Consider the following 26,983-nt stretch of genomic DNA (forward strand, 5'->3'; position numbering starts at 1 on the left):
ACAGTTTGTGGGTTCAAGCCCCGTGTTGGGCTCTGTGCTGACAGCTCAGAGCCTGGAGCCTTCTTTGGATTTTGTGTCTCGCTCTCTCTCTGCTCTTCCCCCGCTCATGCTCTGTCTCTCTCTTCTTCAAAAATAAATAAAACATTAAAAAAAAATTTTTTTAAGCCTATATATTTGGGACCTATATACTTTATAAAGCTTAATTCTCACAACATCCCTATTGGATTAGTATTATTTCTGTATTCTACATGAGGAAACTGAGCCTTAAAGAAGTTAAGAAGCTTGTCAAAGTTGTGCTGATGGGAAATGACAGCCCGGATTCCAGCTCACATCTCTGGCTCTGAGCCTTCATACTTTCTGGGATATCTCAAGCATCTCTTCCTTAATGCTCTTATGTTGCCAGAATCCATACAGCTGGGCCTCTGCTTCAGTTTCCTTGCCTAACACTTTAGTTTTTGGCATTCTGGCTTACTTAAGCTGAGCCCTGCTCCAACCCCTTCCCGTCCCTCCCTACTTCCCCCTCCAGCTCGGCTAGTGATCCTGTATCCAGCTCTTTCCAGTCCCTCCTTACCTGTCCATCTCCTAGTTGGGATTCTGCTACAGATAGTCCAGTTGCCTGGAAACAAAACATCATTCCATGTTGCAAAATAGCTTCTAGGAACTAGAATGTTTCCTTTCCTCTATAGCTCATCCCCCTCATGATTCTTTGAAGTTTCATACCAGGCATCAGGCACTTCCTAAAGTAAATAAGCTACATAATAGGCACAGTGGAGAAAGAAGGAAGTGGCACTAATTTATGCAAACTTCATTCTCCAACCTCTTAAGCCCAGGGCGGTATTCCTAATGGGCCAGGCATCCTTTCCCTAGGGATGGATGTGGCAGCTAGTAGAGCTCATGATTTGACTCATCCCAAACACAGTCTCTGCTCTGCCAGGCTCTGCTGAGGCTCTGGGGACAGCATAAAGAGTGGGGTAGAGTCTGGGGAGTTATCTGCATAGGATGGATGTTACATAGACCACAGAAGTCCTGGCCTGTCATCATAGCTTTGATTTCTCCTAGGGTTCCCCACTCCCTCCCCACCTGCCCTTCTTAGGGCCAACTTTAAGCAAGGAGCTTACTTCTTATTGGCTCATTTACTCCCATGTAATTACCCAGTGCAGAGGGAAGGGAAGTATTTGCTATTGCTTCAACTGTTTCATCTTACTTAGAGTGGCAGAATTTAGCAAGAATTAGGAATTGAAATGTGTCATTGACAGTTTTCACTGACCAAAGCAACGTTTTCACTGTTACTCAATGTAATCCATTCTACCCCAAGACACTATGACTTTAGGTGAAAAATCTCTACCAGAATTTTGTAAACCATTCCATGCTTAGACTGACACTTTTGATAATCATAAACCAGACTTTAGGCAATCTTCTGTAGGCCCTATATCATTTTAAGTGACATCTGTTACTTGTTTTAAGTATTCCTTCCCTCCACCCACATACCCAGCGGATGGCAATTCCTGCCCGACCCAAGCTCAAGTTTGTCATGGACCTTCTGACCCTCTGACTGCGTGTAGCTGGGTCCTCTTCCCGACACTGTGAGACAACTTTAACCACACCTCAGGCAGCATCTCTGTAAGTCATCCAAACTCCATCTGCCCTTGCCCCCAGTCATACAAAATGTAAACATGTTCACGGTCAACAGTGTGGTAGCTTGTGGTTTCCTTTAATTCAAAGTTCAAATCCCCCTCAGGGTTTACCATGGTTTCTGTGCAAGTCCCAGAGTCCTTTTTTGTTTACTCTGAGTATTCAGATGGCAGACAGAGAGCTTCAGCCTAACTAACCACAGCATCCTGTAGTCAGCATGAAGAGTTTACATGCATCTTGAAAACTTTTGAGTGTTACTTGATCTAGTGCCCTAAGAAGTAATCCAAAGTAAAATCTCAAACCTTTGCATCAATATTTTCCTTTGGGGACTCCAAAGGAAATTTTGTGATCAAATGCCATCATTTTTTACCTATGATGTTGACTGTGTAATTATTGGCAATGTTCAGGCATTCTTTGTTGCAAATTCTTTTGAAACCACTGGCAAATGCTTAGTAGTATTGATAATATTGACCAAAGATTAGTTTGGAAATTTAATAAAAAGAAAAAATAAAATTTTAATGTTCTAAAACCTGACTTAAGTGTATTTTTACCTTCTCTAAAATCTGCATGCCATTTCTTGTCAGAAAATTTTAAATGATCTTAGTATAGGATATGTCTGATTAAAAACTATACATGCTGACAGCTTATAGCCTATTTTCTTATTGGTGAATACCAGCAGACAACATGTGCTTGGAATTCTACTTAAGGTTACTGCCACAATTTGGAGTATACTCTAGGACACTACATATTTTCTGATCATTCAGCAGTTATTCAATCATTCGACTAACATGTATCTAGTGCTTACTGTGTGCCAAAAATTGTTCTGGATTTTAGGCCTTCAAATGTTGAAGAGGAGGGGTGTCTGGGTGGCTCAGTCGGTTAGGTATCTGCCTCGTGATTTTGGCTCAAGTCGTGATCTCACAGTCGTGAGACTGAGCTCTGAATAGGCTCCTCACTGGGCTTTGAGCCTGCTACGGATTCTTTCTCTCTTTCTCTGCCCCTCCCCTACTTGTGCTCAGGCATGTGTGTGTGCACAAGCACATGCACACTCTCTCTCTTTCTCTCTCTCTCAAACTAAATAAACTTTAAAAAGTGATGAAGAAGATAGACAACATTTCCACCTGCATGGAGCTTAAATGTTTGTTAATTGAATAAGTAAATGAATGAATGTGGGTGGAGCGAGGGAGGATGCTGGGGTTGGACTGGATGGCGATCAGAGCACCCAGCCAGCAATCCCTGATAGTTCTCAAGGGCTTAGAGCCAGAAGGAAGTCAGTTCCAGGTCTGGACCAGCTTAGTGACCCTGCCCGATCTCGCTGTACTTACAGATCCTGTAAGAAGACCTGCCCTACATTCAAGTGCTTGGGAAGTTAGCGCCTCTTTCACCTCTGTCCTCCCTTCTCCACCCACTTGCTCCTTAATGTTGGCTCTGGTTATAGCCTTCTTCCCTTTTGGCTGGTTGCCCCTCTCTGCCTGGTTCCTTTGAATTGATGCTTTTGGGCCTGGGTATTGGTTCTGCTCCTTGCCTTCCTTCCTACTTTCTCTCCCTAGATTCCTTCTTACCTCTACATCCCAAGCTATGGGCCAGCTCTACCTCAATCTGAGCCTAGCTCTAGTTTCTAGGTTGGAGCCTTAGACACCCACTGACCAACTGACAACTTGAATCTCAGGGATTGGGGCATAGCAGCAGCAATTTTCACATAGGGGTATTGCTCAGAACCAGGCAGGCCAACGAAGTTGGGGGTGCAGAATTTATCTAGTTTGGATCAGGACCACAATTGGGAAGAAGAGACTGGCAGGAGAAGGTGAAGGAGTCAGGGATTCAGGGTGGGCTCTCTGTGTGGCAGAGTAAAGTGCAAAGCAAAGAGTTTAGGTAAGTTCCGGTCTTACAGAAATGCAGGCATGTCCCTAATAAAGGGTTAAGGACAAGCCTAATTTGGTGGACACATGGGTGCACACCAAACCCGGGCTATCTTAGTGCTAATTCCAGACTCTGTAACTGGGGGGGAGGGATGTGGGGGGGGGGGCTCAAAAGGAAACCATTGATCTGGCAGTCTGATTAGGGCTGAGACTCATAGAGAATACAAGTTCAAAGAGCAGACTTTGAGAGGAGACAGAAGAGGGTGTGAATCTCAATTCTGCTATTTACTAACTGTGACATTGGGCAAATCGCTTCACCTCCAGTCCCCGGTTTCCTTACTTGTAAAATGAGAATGGTAACACCTACCTCACATGGATGTGGTGAGGATTAAATGATGAATTTGGGGTGACAGTGAGACTTGTTCAAAAAGAAGACGAGTCTTTGAACAGTGGGCTCTCTCCATGAGGCCCAAGTGGGGAGGGGGCAATGGTCAGCAGCCCAGTGCCGGCATGCCTGGCTCTGGTGCCTATTGTGATCTAGCACAGTCATTCAGGTCTGGCAACTGGAAAGCAATAACACTCAGTGGGTGTGCTCTCCCACCAGGTCTGGGGGAGTGGGTGGGTGTTGGTTCATTCGTCTCTGCCACGTGCTCATGTATATATAGTACTATTGTATTTGCCATGGCTGTGCCAGGAGCTCATAGCCTCTGAGTACTAAGTCAGTATGTCTCCTTCCTTCTCAAACAGTGGTGACCAAAAATTGGAAATAAATAAATACATAAATAAATGTATGATATATATATATATATAGATAGATAGATAGATAGATAGATATATAGATAGATAGATAGATAGATATAATCCCCTGATGCTGAGTCCATTCCAAATATCAGTTTGGACTTAACCTTTCATTCTTCTGCTCAGAGATCTTTCATTGCTCCTTATTTTTTAACTGCATCATTTGCTAAATTTTCTAAGGCTTTTATAATCTGATTTCAAGTTATTAGTCACTCAGCTCCCTTGGTTCCTAACACCTCCTGCTCTGTCCCACCCAGGCCTGTGCCTCTCAGTCAGTTTCTCCTTCCCTTTGGGTGTTTCACCTCTAGATGCTCCTGTTCTTCTTCCCCTCTTAAAAATCCTACTTTTTCTTCAACCTGGTTCAGGTATCACCCTACCCTTGAAGGCCTTTTGACTCTTGGAATGCTTATAGATCTCCATATCCCTGAACTCATGTGATACTCAATAGTTTAGAATTTATCAAATTTCACAAAATCTATGAAGCCATCAACTGAAGATGCACCATTATTTTACGTACTGTTAGAAAAACGCTTCTAATAAAACTGGCACCCACAGAATGTAAGACACATCCTTGTTTCAGGAAGATTAAGCTGTAAAAGAGTTTGTCTTAGGATCAATGAAATATGGTAATTATTTGGTGCTACATATTATTCATAATTATGGTGGACATTACCACTGTTTTATTTTTCTGATTCTTCCACTAGAATGTATACTTCATGAGGACAGATTTCATGCCTGGCTCATTTCACTGTTATATCCATAACCATCTAGCACACTATCTGGTCCTCAAGAAATGATTGAATAAATAGACTCCTAAAATGAATGGAAAGTTCCTCAAAGGTGGGGATTATGTATTACACACTTCTGTGTAGCTATTTTTAAAATTGACATGTAATATACATAAAGTGTACTAATCTTAAATGTAGAGACTAAAGTTTTTAAAATATATCTGTATATCTACACTATAATCCCTAAAATGAATATATAAAGCATTTTCCTATAGTCCTTTCCCCAGTGCTGAGGAAGTAGGAGATATATGTCAATATTTATCTATACTCATTGATTCATTAAATGGTCTCCAGCTACCCTTGTATATGGTTCAGTGTCAGTTCACTCCTGTTTTCCCTGGTTCAATGGTTCTCAAATTCTAGCCTGCGTCAGAATTACCTACAAGGCTTGTAGAAACAGATTACTGGGCTCCACCCCCAGATTTTCTGATTTAGAAGGTATATGGTAGAGTTTGAGAATATGCTTTTTGAATAAGGTAATGTTGATATGGCTCTAGAGGTGAGGAAGAGGGGGTCTTCCTAAGGGTATGAAATATCTCCCATTGTCTGACTATTAAATGTCTGGTTAGGGGTTCTTCACCTTTTCTTTGTAACAGGTGGCCTGGGCAGCATGGTGAAGACCCTGTACTCCTCAGAAAATATTTCTAAATTGAATAAAATAAAATACCTAGGACTCCAAAGAAAACTAATTATATTAAAATGGATTGTTCAAATTATTTTAAAAAATATTGTAAAAATTGTAATATTTACAGTATTTACAACAAGTCATCTGTATTGTGATATGAAACATTTGGGGTTTCCATTGGTGGTAAACTCACTCACCTACCGATAACACTACTGTGGTTGTTGCTTACATTTGTAATTGAAAGAGATGATAAATTGCAGATAGAAGTTAGTGGAAATAAGGAGCCTAGGTTAAGAATCCTTGCCCTGGTGTAGTCTGAAATGAGATGCTCTACCTTTGGCACTGGGTGAAGTTCCAAAGATTTTAGGTCTGTGTCATTCAAGTCTGTTACTGATTAAATGCCTCCTATGTGGAGCTGTGATAGATGCTCAACATTCAGAAAGGGCTAAGATGCTTTCTCTTCCCTTATTCACACGTATTCGATTTCGGTGATGGAAAATTGAAATATAAACTGGTAATTAATGTGGAGTATGATAGGGGCATCTGGGTGGCTCACTCAGTTAAGTGTCTGGCTCTTGATTTTGGTCATGATGTCATGGTTCATGAGTTCCAGCCCAGCATGGCACTCCATGCTGACAGTGCAGAGCCTGCTTTGGATTCATTCTCTTTCCTTCTTTCTCTGCCCCTCCCCTGTTCGCGCACTGTCTCTCTCAAAGTAAATAAATAAACTTAAAAAAAAAGTGGAGCGTGACATATTCAGAAAGGGAAGTATGCACAAAGCACATAAGTAAAGAATGGAATGATATATGCATGCATACGAGAAACAGGAGTAAGATCTCTGTTAGTTAGAACTCAGTTGGATGGAAGTGGTGGTGCTAGACTATCACACTGGTGGTCCTCAATGAAGCATGCTTCTAGGATCCTCAGGCTCCCCCATGTTGACTCTGGACTTAGCCACAAAACTTGCTTTGGGCAAAGGATGGTTAGCCAGCTTGATGCAAATATTTACACATTGGGGCTTGCCTCTTGTAATGGGGCTTCAGCTGCCATGTAAGAAGTTTGGGCTTAGATTACTGAATGAGGAGAGGCCATGTGGAGGGCAGCCCTGGAGAATGAACTGCCACCTTCGATGTTCCAGCCTCAGCTGAGCACTCAGCTGAATGCAGCAGCATAAGAAACCGTCATCAGTGAGTGAGTAGCAGCAGAACCACCCAACCCAGAGAATCATGAAAAATAAGAAATTGTTGTTTTAACCACTGTTTTAGAGTGGTTTGCTACATACCAATAGATAACGGAAATTGTTGTTTTTATTTCTTTACAATTTTTTCTCTTCTGTTTGGTTTTTAAAGATGCGGAGGGCAGGGGAGCCTGGGTGGCTCAGTTGGTTAAGCATCCAACTTTGGCTCAGGTCATGATCTCACTGTCTGTGAGTTGGAGCCCCATGTCGGGCTCTGTGCTGACAGCTCGGAGCCTGGAGCCTGATTCAGATTCTCTGTCTCCCTCTCTCTCTGCTCCTCCCCCACTCATGTTCTCTCTCTGTCTCTCAAAACTAAAGAAATATTAAAAAAATAATAATAAAGAAGATGCAGATGGTAAAATGCCCTGTAAAATAAGCTAATGCAGAGATTCTTCTGCAAGTAAATAAGCACAATTTCCAGAGAAGCTTCTGTTTCATACATTCAGGTCTTTTAAGATCTATGGCTAGAAAACTGATATAATTATGACTCTAGTAAATTGAAATGCTGATCTGCAGGGAATGATTACTTTAAAAGTCATAAACTCCTAAAACCTGAAATTTTGGGCTGGAAGAGATCTTGCAATATATGCAGTCTAATCTCATAACTTTATTTTTTAAGATTATTTACCATTTTTTAGTAATCTCTGCACCCAATGTGGGACTTGAACTCATGACCCTGAGATCAAGAGTCACATGCTTTTCCGACTGAGCCAGCCAGGTGCCCCTTACCTCTTAATTTTAGAGGTAAGGACACCAAGTCCTGAGAGGTTAAAGCCACAGAGCATTTTGTTAGTTGGGTCCAGAAGAGAAGCCAAATATTCTGACTTCTACTACAATGTCTTTTAATAAATAAGAAATAACAATTTGTAGATTATCATTTCTATAATTTTATTTTTGCAATTGGCAAAGTGGATAGTTTTATCCTTTTTAATTTTGTAGATGAGTTAGATCTAAACAGACCTGCTCATTTCACATAACTCATAAAAGCAGGACTAGATCTTGGGTCTTATGTCCCCTGGGCCAGGGCTTTTTCATTATATCATGCTGCCTGAGATGTTCACTATTAAAAACCAGGAAATAAACTAATATCTTTTTGAAAGAGCATCAACAGCAGACATTATCTGGTTCATCTCTGAATTTCTCATAGCCGTATATCATGTACATAATGTGTCATTCAATAAATATTTGTAATATGAAATGAATACATGAATGAATAACTGAATAAACAAGGGATAGAACAAGATTGTGTTTTATTTTTACCAGACATTCCATTCTTGAAGTGTATAATTAATCAAGATTCGTCTGTACTTGAAAAGGAATAGGGGATAAAAATGCCAGGCAGTAGTAATGACAACATTTTGTAATTATTGTGCTTTGAAAGCAAAGTAATGAACAGAAAGGTAAGTTCTATCAATATGTGTCTCCTATTCTGTATGTAATAACTCAAAAGTAATATGCCCCTTCTTTCAAGGGGGAAAGTGAGGTAGAGAAAGTGACCCAGGCAACCTTGAACAGACTTATCCAGTAGAATAATGAGAGCTACATATTTAATTTAAAATTTTCTAGTAGCTGCACTGAAAAAAGTAAAAAGAAACAGATGAAACTAATTAAAACATTTTTAAAATTAAAAAAAATTTTTTTTAATGTTTATTTATTTTTGAGAAAGAGAGAGAGACAGAGCATGAGCGGAGGAGGGGCAGAGAGAGAGAGAGAATCAGAATCCAAAGCAGGCTCCAGGCTCTGAGCTGTCAGTACAGAGTCCGACACAGGGCTCAAACTCACAGACTGTGAGATCATGACCTGGGCTGAAGTCGGTTGCTCAACTGACTGAACCACCCAGGCTCCCCTAATTAAAACATTTTTAAAAAATGTTTATTTATTTTTGAGACAAAGAGAGTGTGAGCTGTGGAGGGGCCAAGAGGGAGGGAGACAGAGAATCTGAAGCAGGCTCTGAGCTGTCAGCACAAAGCCCAACGTAAGGCTTGAACCCTGGAAGGAGATCATGACCTGAGCCAAAGTTGGATAATCAACCTCCCAGGTACCCCTAGATAAAACTAATTTTGATAATATACTGTACTTAATTCAGTATGTCCAAAATATTATCTTTCAACATGTAATCAATACAAAAATTGTTGATGAGATATTTTACTTTTTTTTTTAAGTGGGTGTTTTACACTCAGAGTACATCTCAATCCAGACTAGCCACATTTCTCTTAAGCATTTTTTTCAGTACTTTTTTTTTTTTTTTTTTTTTTTGAAAACGAGACAGCGTGCATGCATGTGCCGGGGAAGGGCATAGGGAGAGGGAGAGAGAGAATCTTAAGCAGGCTCCATGCCTAGTGCAGAGCCCGATGTGGGGCTCAATCTCATGATGGTGAGATTGTGACCTGGGCCCAAACCAAGAGTCAGATGCTTAACTGACTGAGCTACCCGGGCAGGCGCCCCTAGACTAGCCACATTTCTAGTGTTCAATAGCCACATATGGCTAGTGGCTACCATTTTGGACAGCATAGGTCTAGTCACATAGGACACAATGATTCTGTAGAGAGAAGGCAACAGTAATTACAGCACAGAGGAAGTAGAATTTGAAGGAATACTTGAGGAAATTTTCCTGCTTTAGTCCAACTGCATAACCCAGATCACTGCAACTTGAAGGGAGATTCTACTACCTCCTGGGAAGTCAGCTCCAGAGTTTTGTCAGCCCTTTGGGAAGATGTTTGGTTGTGTGGCCCTGGGCAAGTAACCTAACCTTCATGTAACTCAGTTTCTCATCTGTTACCCATAGCTGCTCTCACAATTACATGAAATAATAGGAAAAAGCATGTAGTCAATACTGGCAGGTAAGAGGCACTTGGTTAATAGGAGCTCTAGTACTCTACTAGGATTTACCTTATCACCCCCTATCTCAACCCCATTTTGGATTTTTTAAAAAACTTTTTAAATGTTTGTTTATTTTTGAGAAAGAGACAGAGTGTGAGCAGGGAATGGGCAGAGGTAGAGCAAGACACAGAATCTGAAGCAGGGTCCAGGCTCTGAGCTGTCAGCACAGAGCCCGACGTGGGGCCCGAACCCACAAACCGTGAGATCATGACCTGAGCAGAAGTCAGACACTTAACCGACTGAGCCACCCAGGCGCCCCAACCCATTTTGGATTTTTTTACAAAAGGTTGGTATGACTCCCTACATATCAGTATCTTTTCTGCCACAGCAAAGGTGTGAAGGTGAAGTAAATTTCAAAAAGACAAGGTGAAACAAAAAAGGTCATGAATTACGTTATAAGTAGCCTTCTACTACAGGGAATCTCATATTAATAAAACTAGGTGGTCTTCTACTCTTTTAAAATTTTTTTTAACATTTATTTATTTTTGAGAGACAGAGACAGAGCATGGGTGGGGGAGGGGCAGAGAGAGAGGGAGACCCTGAATCTGAAGCAGGCTCCAGGCTCTGAGCTATCAGCACAGAGCCCAGTGCGGGGCCCGAACTCATGACCTGTGAGATCATGACCCAAGCTGAAGTCGGACGCTTAGCCGTCTGAGCCACCCAGGTGCCCCTCTTCTAGTGTTTTATTGTTATAAAATATTCATAACATAAAATTTGCTTAATTTTTAAAATAAATATTTATGCATTTCTAAATATGCAGTTCTGTGTCATTAAGTAGCTGTTCTGCAGCCATCACCATCATCCATCTCCAGGACTTTTTCAACATCCCACAGTGAAACTCTGTACCCAGTAACTACCCACTAACTCCAGCACCCCCTCCCCCAGTTCCTGCTAAACACTCTTCTGTCTCTTTGTATTGGACCATTCTAGGAATCTCATATAAACAGAGGTCTTATGTTTTTTTGAAGTAACATTTGTTCTTTCTTTAAACATTAAAATAAGAAAATTTGTCCTAAAATACTGACTGAGTAAACCTAGAGGTCTTTTTTAAAAGAATATTAGTGTTGACGGGCGCCTGGGTGGCTCAGTAGGTTGAGTATCCGACTTTGGCTCAGGTCATGATCTTATGGTTCGTGGGTTCGAACCCTGCGTCGGACTCTGGGCTGACAGCTCAGAGCCTGGAGCCTGCTTCGGATTCTGTGTCTCCATCTCTCTCTGCCCCTCCTCCACTCATGCTCTGTCTCTCTTTGCCTTTCAAAAATAAAGAAACGTAATAAAAAAAAATTTAAAAAAAAAGAATATTAGTGTTGGAATGCATGTTGATAGACACGGATGAAAGCCACTGAAGAAATAAATTATAATTATTACATATCTGAGGGAGATGGTCACTACAAAGTTTCTTCTTTATAAAAGGAAGTCTGTGCGAGAGTATATACACATGAATATAAATTAAGACATGTCTGCGTGAGATTACTGCCCATAAAGGTCATAAATAATGATGCCCAATTTTCATGAATATCAGAACTCTCGCTGGTATAGTAGATCCTTGACTTTGTCACTAGTTTGCCATTTGGCCTGGGTTTAGGGCCTGGTCTTCTCAAGCCCTTCCTATCTTCATCTGTAAAATGCAGATACTAATAATAGCTGCCCTTCCTACATCATAGGGTTGATGTGAAGATCAAACAAGATAATTAAAGTGGAAGAGCTTTGAAAAATACAAAGCCCAGTAGAAAGGCAAGGCATTATTAAAGACTGTGGAGAGATTGCTAATACGATTTGATTCAAGGCCAGAGTTTTGTACTTCCAAAAGTTAAAAAGATATTCAGTTTTTGCAAATTATTTAGAAAACCAAATTCCTACTTTGGTGACCCAGCACCATGACTCAATTGTGTTCTAAATGCTGTACATTTGATACCTACTGCTATACATCATCTAACCACATTACCATACTAGATGTAATTGTACAGCATTTCAGCAATATCTTCAATTTTTGGTGGGTAAGAAGTTATAAATCCACATAGCTTAAAGGCAAAGTCATGTCTGCACAGGAAGTTTTGTTTTTGTTTTTTTTTTAACTTTTCCATGGTGGCAACAGTGCTGCTCTCTGTAATGTATCTACTCTGTGAGACCTGCCTGCAATGCGATTTAATAAGCATTTATTGAGTACCTATAGTGTGCAAGGCATTTGAAGTAGAGATGGTGTGAGAGGAATGATGGAGGTAGTGAGAAAAAATGCAAAGAGAAAAGGGGTGTCCCTTGACTGGGTAGGCTTTAAAACAGGTGTGGAGTTGCAAGTCCTGTGACAACTAACTATAAAGACAATGAAATCAATGCCAAGAAAAGGCTTGAGGAATATGCCATGGGCCTTCCAGAGGTCCAAAGGATTAATTCATTCAACCTAAGAAGGAAGAATCTTGGGACATTTGTCCCAGGCCCTAATGCATGAGAAGGATTCCTTGGTTCTGAGATAGATGGGACATATTTCAAGCATAAAGGATTCACACCCACTATCCCACAAATAAATATTCACTTACTAACTAGCTGGTAAAACTAAACAACTTGGCCATGTGTCTGTGACCCATGGGTGGTGTTAGAGGCTACATCCCAGATTCTCATTTGAAAGCACCAGCTTTATGGCATTCCACCATTCCGGGAGGACAGCTCAGAGACCATACACACCCTGGCAAACAACACTCCATTTCATTGTAGCTCCATAGAGTTGCAAAAATTGACCAGAAGGGGGTTCCAGATTTCAACAACCCATTCCCAACTAGAAAACTCTTCCAGGCCAGGGTTCCACCTGTAGGTTTCTAAGCTGACGTCTACTCCTGTTCCAGTTTTCACAGATCCAGAATCAACTTTTCCACTTAGATTTTTTTTTCCTGGGATTACATTTTCCCCTTCCAGTGCATTACTATTAGATGACTTTTCCCTTTCCCAAATGTATAAGACCTTTCTTCTTACTACAGTTTTTGAAATCTTACCTTGGGCCACGCAATGTGCTATGTATTTTGCAGCATCTCCCTTACATGGGACAGGTAATATGACCACAGTTGACCCTTGAACAACTCAGGGATTAGAGGTACCTATCCTCACCACCCCTCCTTCACACAGTCAAAAATCTATAACTTTTGATTCCCCTCAAACTGAACTAATAGCCTACTCAGAGCCTTACCAATAACATAAATGGTCAATTAACACACATTTTGTATATGTAGTATATACTGTATTCGTACAGTAAAGTAAGCCAAAAAAAAAGAAAATATTGAGAAAATTGTAAGGAAGAGAAAATACATTTACAGTACTGTATTGTATTTATATTTAAAAAATTCACATATAAGTGAACCCATGCAGTTCAAACCCATATTATGAAAGGGTCAACTGTATTTCTCTTGTAGAACAGGAACAGAGACCTAAAGAAGTTAAGTGACTTGTCCAAAGTCAACTGGATAGTTCAACAGCCAGTTGTAGAGTCCAGTGGTAGAGCTGGGACACACACCAGTCTGTACTCCAACCCTGCATTATCCCTATACCCTTGTTTTTCCCCTTAATATCAACAGAGAATATTTGTGAAATTTGTCACTTACATGAAAACTATTTTGAAGAATGGCAAAATCTTATAGGTTATGAGGAACAAGCCTCTGCTGACTTGATATAATCATGTTAACTAAGATTTATTCAATACTTCCTCTGTGCAAGCCACTATGCTTATACACACGCATTTTCTCATTATAAGCTTCAAGTAGCCTTAGTGAGGAGCATTATTATCATCTCTTCTACAAATGAGCAAAGTGAGGCACAGAAAGGTTATGTAACTGGCTGAAGGTCCTGTTAGAAAGTGGTGGGGTCAGTATTTGAACTTTGGCCACTTAACATCAGGGCTCTAGCTTTTAACCTCAGAGAATCCTTAGACCTTTCCTAGCAGATGTTGCTATTTTTTTCCTCTGGGAGGAGTGACACCGGGAATAGTGAGCATTGAGTTCCTTCAAAGCTTTGTACCAAGCATGCAGGGCACTCACAGGTGAGGAAGATCCAGTGCCTGCCTTCCAGGTTGAAGAGGGACAGGAAGGGGATTATGAAGGCACACACAAACACTGGAAGCAAGACACCAGACAAATGAGATCAGACCACTCCGCTGCTTAAAATCATTCACCAGCAGCCCTCACCAACAGGACACAGTCTGCTTCCCTCAGCAGGGCAGGCCTGGCTGCTCTTCCCGCCTCTACCTCTTTAGTTTCATCTCTGTCTCACTGTCAACATACCCTGTGCAACAAAATGACAGGCATCTATCTGCATGTCTGCCTGCTTCTCTGCAGCCACTGTTCTCTTCCCCTTCTGTCTGACCTAAGTTATAGCCCTCCTTCAAGACTTGGTCACATCTGTATTTAAACTTGTATTGCCCTCTTCTCCCAGTGTTCGTGACTCTGTAACACTTTGCACATCTATTCTAGCTGTTATGACACTAAACTGAAATTATTTGCATGTTTGTCTCTTCAAGGGCAAGAGGAGTGGTTTTTCCTCTTTTGCATCCCCTAGTGCCCACCCACCATACGGACACATGAGACTCAACGCTTGGGTGAAAGCCAGAATACACAAATTAACACAGCACAAGGATTCCTGGGCCAGGTTAGCAGCCCAGCACCCAGCACTGAATGAGGTCCGTGGGGATCAGCATTTGCAAGTTGGAGAGAACGTTTTTGAAAGAACCAAAGGCAGACCTGGGCCACCCTCAGTTGGATGGGCAGCACAAATGGGGGAGATGAGGAGAATGGAGAAGGCCTTAAGGTTTACCTCTTTCAGAAGTTTGCCTGGGCTCTCCCCATCATTGGTAACCTTTTTTTAATTGGCCGTGATACCCTGCCTTCCAGCACCATCCAGGGCGCTGGGGGCGGGGGGAGCTCAGTCTGTACACATCACGCTCACAACTTATCCAGGTATTATTGGATACTTTTCAAGCATCACTTCACTTAATCCTCTCAACTGCCTGTGAGGTATTTTTATCTAATTTACACGTTAGAAAACTGACAGCCGGAGCGGTTAAAGCATCTTGATCCCGTCCGCTTTCCCGGCGCGGTGGCTAACTCCTCTCTCTGAGTGGACTGGTTCCTTGAGCGCCACGTTCTCCGGCTCCAGGGACACCTAACGCACAGTGGTCACAAAATAATTGCACTCCTTATTTGCACAGTGAAGAAGTTGCTTCGGGGCAAGGTGCTTTGGCGGAGGTCTGGGCGGGAGGGCCAAGGGGAAGAGAAAAACCGGGAGGGGGGGAGGGAAGTGGGAGAAGGGCAGGGGAGCAGGCGGGTGAGGCGTGCCGGGGGCGGGGCGGGGAGCGGGCGGAACGCCATTGGTCGGCGCTCCCGGGAGCCGCCCCTGCGCGCCCGCCTGCCGCCCGCAGGGGGGAGCTTGCACCGGCCTCCTTGCGCTGACAGCCGCGGGGCGACACCTGGACTGCCCCGCGAGAGTGCGGGGGTAGAGCTGCAGGCGCGCCTTCGCGGGAGAGGAGGCTCCGAGCTCCGGGTCCCGAGGAAGGTAACGCGCAGCACCCGGGGATTCAGGGTTTGCACGTCTGTGGACTCGAGGACGCGGGAGGCGGCGAGACGCTCTCCCTGCCCCGCGGCGACCAGAGCAGCGGGGTTTTTTTCTCTGCCCACTCGGGGTGTTATCTCGGGCAACTTTCGTTCCTTCTCTGGGTCTCTCTTTCCTCCTCTTAAATGAGGGAGTTGTTGGTGTTGACTGATGCTTTGTAGTCTTCGGAGTTCGAAAGCGTGAGCCGCGTTTTGGCGAGCGGCAAGCTCCCTTCAAATCCGCACCTACTTAAGAGCCAGCTCCGCTGCCCAGGGGGCCGAGTCTTCAGGAAGCCGACGTGCCGGGTAGGCGGGGGTTCTGCTGGGCTGTCGCGTTTCCTGAAGCTTTTGAGGACCGACCCTGGGCTTCGTTCGGGCTGGCTGTTAGCGGGATCTGGTTGCAGAGTAACTGCCTCCAGATTGCTCAGGTGAAGTAAGGGCGATAGGACCTATCTACAGGTGGGGTGTTGGGAAGGAGGGTTTGGGAGCCGATGAGGTTTACTTGCAAAACAAGCAGTTTGTTTTGGAATTATCTCCCTACGCCCAGACCTTGTCCCGTCTTGAGTTACAAATCACAGGAATGGGATTTATCATCTTTCAGAGAGGAAAACCACTGCTTCAGCGACTAGGACATAGGGCTCCATCAGCTTGTACGAAGTGGGCCTCTCTCTCTGCACCCATCCTGCCTCCTCTTCCCTTTCCTCCTTCCTGCTTTTATAAATCCCCTTTGACTTTTCATTTAGTGCTGGTTTGTGACCAGCAGCCTCCAGAGCTTTGGGCGCTGGGTAGGGATGGAAGTCTGGATAAGGACAGACTATGGATCCGCTGGCAGCCTCCTGACCCATAGAGCCTGGTAGGGACGTGCAGAGGAAGCCCAGTGGGCTTCAGACAGACAAACAGACAGACAGACAGACACTGGAAGGTGGGATGGATTCAAACTGCTGTCCAGCTTCCTGGCCTCTTCTTGGCAGCCATTCCCAGTGAGGGAATAGGGGATCTAGTTGGTTGGGCAGCCAGTTGGTTACGGCAGCCAAACAGAGGGATGGTTGAAAGGAGTTGAGGATTTTGATGTGTTTCTGTGGAAAGTCTCCAGGTGCTCTTTCCCCTCCCTATAGTTGTTTTGTTCCTTAGTGTGGTGCCTAGGTGAAGTCAGATGCCAGGACCTGTCAAGAATGGTGAGGAAGGAAGGAGGCATGGCAGTGGCATTATCGACTGTCTTTATTCGGCACTTAGGGGCCACTCTTCTTTGTGTATAATGTGTCTTTGGTTCTCACAAAGCCACATGAGGGATCCTGTACTGTCAGTTAACCCATTTTACCAATGAGACACTGAGGGTTAGAAAGATCACTTCCTTTAGTCGCATAGCTAGTAAACAAAATAATTGGAATGCAAATCTAGTTTCTCTGATTCTAAAACCTATGTTCTTTCTACCTTTTTTGGTAGAAAAACTTGCCCTTGCAAGTTGGCCTAGTAACAGCAAAAATGGTATTACTGAGTTCTCACATGTGCCAGACACTGTTCAAAGCATTTTAGAAGAGTTATAGGGGTGCCTGGGTGGCTCAGTCAGTTAAGCAGCTGACTTCAGCTCAGGTCATTATCTCACAGGTTTGTGGATTCCAGGTTGTGGGCTCTCCGCTGACAGCTCAGAGTTGGAGCCTGCTTCAGATTCTGTGTCTCCCTGTCTCTTTGCCCCTCCCCTGCTCACACTCTGTCTCTCAAAAAATGAATAAATGTTAAAAAAAAAAAAAAAAGAGTTATGCCACTTATGGTGCAGTTTTGGTCATTCTGCTGGGAATAAGTGACTGCCTTAGCCTTTCTCAAAGCAGCAGTGCTGTTCCAGAATGCCTGCCTGATCCCACCCAGCTGCTAGTGAGTGAATGGGGCAGGGACCCTGTTTGCTTTATCCTAGAGGTGGTTTGAGGTCTAATGAAAGATTGATTGTCCACGTCTGATCCGTTAGACCTGACCGTTGGCTTGTGAATGATCCCACTGTCCCCTAAGAGGCCTTTCTCAGGTTTTGCTCAATAAACATTTGTGGAATGAATGAATTAGTACCTTGTGCAGAGTGGTCTGCTGTCCTGCAGAAGTGGGGCAGCCTAGGGCTCACCATGCTCAGAACCCAGGATGCCAGGCCAGGCAGTTCTCTCCTCTGGGCTGTGCCCCTGTGGGCTTCTAGATTTGCCTGGTAATATGTTTTCTGCCACCTGCTTTATTTGAAATTTTAAAGGTTATAGATGAGGGAAAACTTGATGTTTTTTTTTTTAACAGGAGAAATCACTTAGTCTGTCTTAAAAAGGGAGGGAAATAAGATGGTGCTATTTGCCATAGGGCTTCCCAAACTTCTTCATAGGAGAATCTCCAATAACGAACTGGCAAGTGCTCCTAGGGGTTGGGGTACGGTTCAGATTGACCCCAACAAGCTTGAAAATTGTCTTATGAAATTATGCGATTTTTAAATTTGATTTCATATGTTGAATTTGGTTTCAATATATAAAACAAATTTTTTCCTCAAAATATTTGTGTAAAATTGGTGTCTTGGTACATTATTTTATATTCTTGGGTGCTGAGAGTACCCAAATGGAGAAGTACCCAAATGGCAAGCATTCTGGTGTGGCAGCATAGGGTACCATTTGCATTTTTCATGCACTTGGTTTACAGTAATAGAGCTTCCCAACTCCTTGTGGAGATAGCCCCTTTCCTATTTATCAGAATGAAGAACATGTTTTAAAAATAAAAACAATCTTTATTGTTTGACCCCCCCACCAGCTTTATTAAGATATAATTGACATATAACATTGTATAAGTCCATGATGATTTCATATGTGTATACATTGCTACTATATTTTTGTAGTGAGAACATTTGAGATTTATTCTCTTAGCAACTTTCAAGTATATAATACTATAGTCACCATATTGTATATTAGATTCTCAAAACTTCTTCATCTTAGAATTGGAAGTTTGTACCCTTTGACCAACCTCTCCCCATTTCTCCCTCTCCCAAGTCTCTGACAACCACCATTCTATTCCCTGTTCTGTGAGTTCAGCTCTTTATCGATTATATGTAGAAGGAAGATCCTTATTGTTTGTTTTCCTATTACCAAAGGTAATATATATATATATATATATATATATATATATACACACACATATATATATATATATATATATTCATTGTAGAAAAAGAAAAACTACAGATTAGCATTAATAGTAATAATACCTTTATACTCAGAAATAACTAATGCAAAACTTGGGTTTTATAGCCTTCCAAATCTTCTTCTCTGTGTCTATATGAGCACATTAGAAATAAAAATAAAAAAAAGAACAAATGAAGGGGTGCCTGGCTGGCTCAGTTGGAAGAGCATGTGACTCTTGATCTTAGGATCATGAGTTCGAGCCCCATGTTGGGTGTAGAGATTACTACCAAAAATAAACTTAAAAAGAGAGGATAAAAAAAGCGTAGTAAGCTGAAAACAAAAAATGAACAAATGTATTAATATAACCCTTACTTTTGACTCAATCATCCTTAGAGCTAGGAGTCATCTCAGATTGTTTTTGAAAGGATACAGAGAATTAATTTTGAATAATTAAAATCATTGTAAAGGTTAATCCTGTTTGTGAAGTTCACCTTCCCATAATTCCCCGGTGTCAGTTCCCAGCAGAGGGAAGTGCCTACCTTTGGGGCTGCTGCTGCAGTCACAGGGTCCAGCTGTGCTTCTTGTGAAATGACTCACGTGTCTTAAATGTGACAGAAAAGGTAGCTCCTCAGTGTTGTTGAAGTGAAAATGTGAGCAGAGAATTCTGAAGCTAAACTGCACACGGAGGAGCCTCAGATAAGATCATTGCTCCAGAATTTCATTTTTAAAATATTATTTATTTTTGAGAGAGAGAGAGCACGCAGGGGAGGAGCAGAGAGAGAGGGAGACCGAGAATCCCAAGTAGGCTTCTCGCTGCCACTGCAGAGCCCAATGTGGGGCTCAAACTGTGAAGAGTCAGACACTGAAATGATGGAGCCACCCAGGTGCCCCTCCAGCATTGAATTTTATTACCTGTGTGACTTTGGGCAAGACAGGTAGCTTCTCTGAACTGGTTTTCCCTTCCTTAGATTGGGGATAATGACACCTACTGTACCTTTGCCTACCAGAGTCACTAATGAGGACCAGGTGTCAGGTATTGTTACTTAAATTTGCATGCAGGTGTTTATGCTATTTTTAAAAGGAGGTTTAAATGTAGAAGGATCAAAAGAATTGTCAGTCTTTATAAAAAGCTGGAATCTAACTCTTGGGCTTAACATTAGCAGGACTTAATTACAAAACAAATGCTCTTTTGGATCCCCACTCTAAGTTTTCTTCAAAGAATAGAAGATTCCTTGATGGCTAACATCTCATTACTTTTCATCACAATTCTGAACTGAAGGAAAGGGCAGAAAATAGTCCCATTTCACAGAATAAAAGTGGGCTTGCCATTCAAGAGAGCTGTTCATTGGCAGAGAGAGTCAGAGAGTTCCAGGGCCATCTGTAGCTGCCTTAAGAGGGCAGAGGTGTACAAGGGAGAAGCAGAGAGAGTAACTGGAAAGGCAGTGTTTGGGGTGAGGGGGGGCGGTGCATGGCTGAATGCTAGAAGCCACTGCCTCAAGGGCTGCTCACAGGCATGCACTCAACTCAGTTCTGAAGAGAGGAATGGGCCCTGCATTGGGATTGGGAGGCAGGTGTCTTGGCTTCTATTCCTGCCCCAAAGACAAGCTGTGTAATCTTAGTCATATCCTCTTCTTGAGCTTTTTGTTTTGTTTTGTTTTGTTTTGTTTTGTTTTTTGTTTTGTTTTGTTTGTTTGTTTGTTTTTTTTTTATGAAGTGAGGGAATAGGACCAGATGAGGTACCTTCAAGTCTTTAAAAATCTATGATTCTGGCCGTTTTTTCATCTATGTCTGCCCAAATGGAACTTTGGTAGAGAATTACCACACAAATAAATCAGGTGTGGGAGAATGTTCCAGTTTTCGGTGCCCCTCATGATTTCCTATGGGTTTCCCAGCTGGATACCTTTATGCACAACACATGATCCGTACATCATTGAAAGAAGAATTATTTTTGCTTGTCTATGTGTTACTCTTAACTAGAACCTTTTTAGATTGTTGGGAGGGAGAACTACTTTTGGTAACTTTTGGGAAGGTTGGTTGATAGAAGTATAGTAAAAGTAGGTTACTTATGGTAATAGGGATATGTGTGTCACTATGTACTGGCTTTTGAAATTACTAAATACAGTATTTTTCCTTAGTGCCCATTGGGAACTTTGCCTGTGCTATAGCTTTTGCAGAATATGGGAGAAACACTCTTGAGTGGCTCGAACTCTAGAAGAGGGAGAGGCAGGGAGGAAGGAAAGGGGAGAAGGAAGGTGGGAGAGATAAGGAGGGAGAGGGAGAGGGACAGGAGAGAGCAGAGAGTACCAGTTGTGGTTAGAATACAATGGAGATTAAAAGACCAATTTGGGAAAAGACAAGTCCCCAAGGACTTGGACTTTTGGTTTAATTTTGCATCTACATTGCCCAACCCCCGACGGGAACTCAGTAAAGTATTTTTAATGAATTAATAAATGAAAAAATGAAGAATGAATGATTCTGTTGAAAGGAAATTTTTGCTGAAATGTAGTACAGTGACCTTCAGGTGGTTGCAGTGACGTGTTTATATATGTGAAATGTGTACTTACAACCTATGGAAACACTTTCCTGTGCATTATCCTGCATAATGATGATAGACATTTTTTTAAAAAGGCCAAAATGAAAACATTGCCTAATGCCATACTTTCTAGACTCTTCATAGGTACTGATAAAAAAAGGATTTGGTTGATTATTTCTAGATAAGTCTTTCTGTAAAAGCACCAAGAAATATTTGAGGAGTGGGGGTATAAGACCTGTAAATAGTCCACAAATTTGCATTCCAAGTCAGAGGGAGAAAGACAGGCATTGCTCAACTTCTGGGTGAATAAACATTTTTTTTCCTCCTTGCAGAAGCACTGTTTCACCATAAGTCTTGACGGAACTGGTGCCATCAGCTTCTGATTAGACAGATGTGTTTTGTGCCACCATTACTCACGGCCACAGGCGCCTGGGCTCTCCTGCCACTTGCTGAGTCAGCTGATTAAAACATTGGTCTGTGAGGCTGAAGGCAAGGGCTGGATCCCAGGCCAAGCCAAGTGCCTCAACCACTCCCGCCCCTTCTGCCAGCAATCTACATTGGGAGGAAGACTGAATTATGGCATGTTAGATTCATTAGGGAATATTCTTTACCATTGCTTGTTTTAGATTAGTCATTGAGTTTTAGAAGTAAGGGGTCTGGGTTTTCAGTTTAATTCTTTCATTCTTTTTAAAGTGGATTCTAGTGTTGTTTCAGGTTTACCATCTTGGGGCATGTTCATGGTATGCATTCTGAGACTTTTGGTACCCCAAGTCAACTATCAGCATGGCATATCATGTCTTCAGTGTGTCTAAAATGGGGATGATCATACCTGCCTCACAAGTTGCTCAGAGGATTAAATTAGGTCACATATTTAATAAAAAACAGCAAAAGCAGATTGAGATGCTGTTGCTGGCTGGTTAGCCAAAGACTCATCAGCCAAGGACTCACCACCTCATACCTATCTGGTGCCATTTTTCATTTAACTACAGTTTCTATGTGACATGTATTTAAGATGCCTTATGAATTGTTGAAGCCATATGCATTCAGGCTGCAAATGCTATGGATCTCCTGCATTGATAATGCCTGAGGAAAGCAATTGGTTAGGTGGGCTTCATCTTCGTTAGTTATTTCAAAAGTATTTGATCTGATCTGATATGTTCTTTGTTGCTAATATAACATATTTGATTATATCTGGTTGCTTTTTTAAAACCCTATGAGGCAAGTGAATGGTGATGATATCTGACCTTTATTGAGCAGTTACCGTGTACCAGGCACTGTTCTAAACACTGTACCTACATCCATTTATTTAATCCTCACAGTAGTCTATTTTGAGTACTATTATTTTTCCCATTTGATGATGATGAAATTAAGACACACAAGTTAAATAAGTTACCCAGATAACATAGCTGATGAAAGAAGGGACAGGGATTTGAACCCAGGCAGTCTGACTCTAGAGCCCATGCTTTGGATCATCAGAGGATGGTCTTTCCAATCAAAACTAACCCTTTTATTTGTCTGTAAAGTACAAGAAAGTCACATTCACACACTAAGCATGTTCCACTCTATTATTCATGGAAGCAAGACGCTAGAAACAGTTCTAGATACAGAATGAGGATGCATAGCTTGGCAATTTTTTTTTCTTTTTTTGAGGGAGAGAGCCCAAGTGGTGGAGAGGGGCAGAGAGAGAGAGAGAATATTAGAATCTCAAGCAGGTTCCACACTCAGCAGGGAGACCTATGCAGAGCTTGATACCACAACCCTGGGATCATGACCTGATCCGAAATCAAGAGTCAGAAGCTCAATTGACTGAGCCACCCAGGTGCCCCGCTTGACAAACCTTCTGACCATACAAGATAATACTTGAAAATGAACTTGTTGCATGATATTCAGGAAATTTTATTGCCTAGAAATAGCAATAATTAAGTTTAAGTATTACAGGAAATATCTGGGGGTGAGACTTAAAAAATGAGGAGTCAGCAACTTAATGCCTCATTTCAGTATCAAGACAGTACTGTAATATAGTAACTGAAGTGTTGTGTCTTAGGAAGTAAAGTTGTAGCTCTGGTTACATTAGGTAAGTCACATCATTTATCATCTTTTGCTTAGAATGCCAAATTCTATCTTTCTTTTCCATTCCTTTTAGGGATGTTATGAATAATAACAAGAATATGGTGATAAAAAAGAATGCCTACTATCTATTGAGTACATACTATGTGTCAGTCCCTTGCTAGGTCATTGCTCCTCTAGTTGGAAGGACAACTCTGAACTAGATGATAATTACCCATTTTACTGATGAGGAAATGGAAGCACAAAGAAGTTAAGTACATTGCCCAAGGTCAACAACAGTGAATGGCAAAACAAACATTCGAACTCAGGTTGCTTACCTTGACTTAAAAGCCTGTGCTCTGTCCCCTAGCCAGTACTGATTCTTTCTGGGGCTTCTCTAGAAGAATCATAGTATATCCACATTCACTGAATCCTTTGTTGAAACATATTTCTTGGCTTGAGGCTCATAACAGATTATTATATTTGAAACTGGGATTGTTCTAGAAAACCTGGAACATTTATGTTACCATAGAAATAGTAATGATGGTATGTGGATCTTGAGAAACTTAACAGAAGACCATAGGGGATGGGAAGGGGAAAAAAAAGTTACAGAGAGGGAGGGAGGCAAACCATAAGAGACCCTTAAATACAGAGAACAAACTGAGGGTTGATGGGAGGTGAGGGAGAGGGGAAAATGGGTGATGGGTATTGAGGAGGGCACTTGTTGGGATGAGCACTGGGTGTTGTATGGAAGATAATTTGACAATAAATTATACTAAAAAAAAAAGAAATGGTAATTATGGACTTGATATAAGCCTTATAGGAGAAAAATCTGGTTTTCCCAGCACACCACAGCCTAAGGAGTCAGGTACTTACTTGGTATCTAAGAAGCAGGATGACCTGGAATCAGAGTAGCTGAAATATGATCTAGAGAGCTGGCAAGTAATTGTTTCCTTATGCTTAATTTCTGGAAGACCCCAATACTTTTTATTTTGTGGTGTCACTTGAGAAATTAGAAAGAATATATGAAGAATTTGAGTAGAACAAAGTTGGTCTTCATATTGTACATGTTGTAGAGGTTTATTAAAGAATTCTTTGTACCAGTTACCCTACTCACACCACTTAAATATGACACGTTTTTACTCTGATGGCATACACACTCAAGCGTTTTTGAAATAACATCATACCACCTTTATGCAAATACAGTCACTGTGTTCTTGCTAGAATCCTGGGGATACTTTGCTATCTGATGGTTAGTAACAGATGGTTGTGAGGTGCAGTCATAGGTGGAAAGTCACAAGTCAGAATTTTGTGAAGCACAGCGGCTGGCAAGGTGATAAGGGGGGGCTATAGTAAGGAAGGTGTTTCTGGATTGTGTCCATGGACAGGTGTGGGTCTGGAAGCCCATGTTCCCTGTAGAGGAATAAACTTGGCTTTGGAGTCTGACAATATTGAGTTTATACCTTGGATCCATTTATTAATTGTGTAATTGAACAAGTAACCTCTGGATCTCAACTTTCTTTTCTGGAAAAAATTGCATTCATCTTCCATCTCGCACAAAGTGGCTCTAAGGAATAAATAACATAATGAATATATTAAAGTGCCCAACATTGTGTCTTGCAGAGTCACTGTTCAGTGTCCGTTTCCTTGCCCCTCTCTTCTCTTCCTCCTTTCCTCTTGGATTCCTCTGTTGGTTCTTGAGAGTTCCCATTGTACAAGATTTGCCATTACTCAGCTCTACTCTTATCAAATCACTTAATTTCACTGATGCTTTTTCCACCTTTTTCCACCTATAGAAAACAGGGGTTGATGATCTCTGCCCCACTATTTTATGGGGTTTTTATCTAATCATTAAGTTGATAATTGGATTCTAAGGATTAAAAAAAGGACAAGAAAATGCCCATAATAGGGGCAACCATGGTAAAGAGTACTTACAATTCACTGTAAATGTTCTGGTGGAAATACATACAGCTTATTGTGAGACTGCGGAGCGCACTGCCTGGGAAATTTGAAAGGTGAAAAATGAGGTGGAACCATAGCCCAGTAGGAGTTTGCTAGATTGAGAAGGGAATGGGATAGAGAGAACAGGTTCAAGGATTTTCATGTTCAGTGGCATAGAGGCAGGAAGGGCATGGGATACCAAAGGAGAGATCATGGTGTTGTCATATAGGGTAGATAAGTTGTGGCTGGAGGTGCTAATGTGGTGGGCTGAAGCCCAATGGCGAAACCAGGCTAAAAAGTTGCCCTTTACTGGGGTGCCTGGGTGGCTCAGTCAGTTGAGCATCTGACTTTGGCTCAGGTCATGATCTCACAGCTTGCGGTTTCAAGCCCCACACCAAAACTTGCCATTTACCTTGGAGGCTACAAGGAACTAATGGAAGTTTCTCAATATTGTGAGCGAAATAGCTGGGTTTCTCTTTAGGACAAACAGCCTAAATTATGGAAGTTGTTAACGCTGCTCAAGTTATGGAAGATGGATTTGTTTGAAGACATACTTCTTAGGACTTACGGGTAACATAAAATAGTATGTTTTGAAACTTTTTTGTAAAAAGTACTTGGAGAGATGGTGCTGCTATCAAACTCAAGACTTCTACGTGAAGGTACATGTGTATAGGAAAATGGAGACTTCATATACTAATTTGTGGACTGGACCACGTGGAGCCATATTGTTCCAAAAGGATGAATATGCCCTGCTTTGGAGCTAAGCATATTTACCATTTTTCAGTAAAGGACCAGGTATGCTTTTGGCAAATCATTGAGGCTTAGATCCAGAAAGATGTTAAGATGTTATACATATATATCTCCAGCACTGAGTTTAAGATCCTGGGAGTAGTTGACACCCAATGTGTGCAGAATTTGGGTGGTGATTTGTTGAATTTCTTGTGCTCGGCATGTGCTGCTGTGGTTAGCAGTCCCTGAATTTCCTCAGAGGAGGATCAGGGAGGCCTGGGCCACAAAACTATCATTTATGGGCAAATTGCAAGAAACTGGGTGACGTTTTTCCTTAAGTAGTCAGAGTCAAACACAAGTACACTCACATGTGTTTTTGTGTTTCTAGGTCTGTGTTTATGTTTTCCTGAGTGCTGTCTGCTTTATCCAGACCAGGGGGAAAACTAGATACATATCCAGAGTTCCTCAGGGAAAGCCTCCAGAGAGATTTGCCTTGGTTACTAGAGGTACCTAGATGTAAAGAAGACACTTGCTTTCTCACGTGAACTGGGTGGTGGCTGGGAACTGAAGGTGTGAGGAGATGTGGTTCCACTTACGAGATTCTGCTGGGGACAACTGAGCACCAGTGTTTGCTTGGCGTGTGAGGAAGTGAAGGTAGAGTGGATGCTTTCTCCTTCTCTGATAGCCTTTCCCCAGGATCACTCTCTGAGTATTCGGGAACTGAAATCAAGTCTTGGGCTGACATGTGGTGTGCAGGGAGGATTATGTACACCTCAAACTCCTAAAGGCTTCTCATCTTGGAGGTTTAGAGTATGAGATCTTTGAACCTGTCTTTCTCATGTGCTGAGCTCCAGTTCCTTCTCACTGGGTTAATCAAACCTGGGCTGAGTCCTTTGATAGATCTAGCTTTGGTCTCGAGACCAAAGGCACAAGGGCTGATGAACTGTGGGTGGGAGTGGTCGGGTCTCTGAAGGGTGTATGTGTGTGTTTCACTATTTTGAGTTACAGTGACCAAGTGTTTTAAGTTTAGTTTAATATTTAAATACACTCTGATTGGTTGATTTTTATTTTTCCTTTTTTAAAAACTGTTATTAAATAGTGAACATATGTTGATAAAAGGGGAAGTTCATTCAATAAACACTTACCGTGTGTTTATTATGTGCCAGAAACTGTTTTGGCTCAGAATTCAGTGGAGAAGGGGTGTCTGGTTGGCTTAG

General features: G+C 42.0%; 1 protein-coding gene across 4 annotated transcripts in view; it reads left to right on the plus strand.

Annotated features, from left to right (window-relative positions):
* The first annotated feature begins 15,291 nt into the window (after nt 1-15,291).
* The window catches only part of SYTL2 (synaptotagmin like 2), a 115,365-nt gene continuing 103,673 nt past the window's right edge, over nt 15,292-26,983 (plus strand). For all 4 annotated transcript variants that reach the window (XM_042904627.1, XM_042904630.1, XM_042904632.1 and 1 more), the window contains exon 1: nt 15,292-15,348. The gene's annotated coding sequence lies outside the window, so the exon portion shown is untranslated. The remainder of the gene's footprint in view (nt 15,349-26,983) is intronic.

Source organism: Panthera leo, chromosome D1 (assembly GCF_018350215.1).
Source record: "Panthera leo isolate Ple1 chromosome D1, P.leo_Ple1_pat1.1, whole genome shotgun sequence".
NCBI classification, from domain to species: Eukaryota; Metazoa; Chordata; class Mammalia; order Carnivora; family Felidae; genus Panthera; species Panthera leo.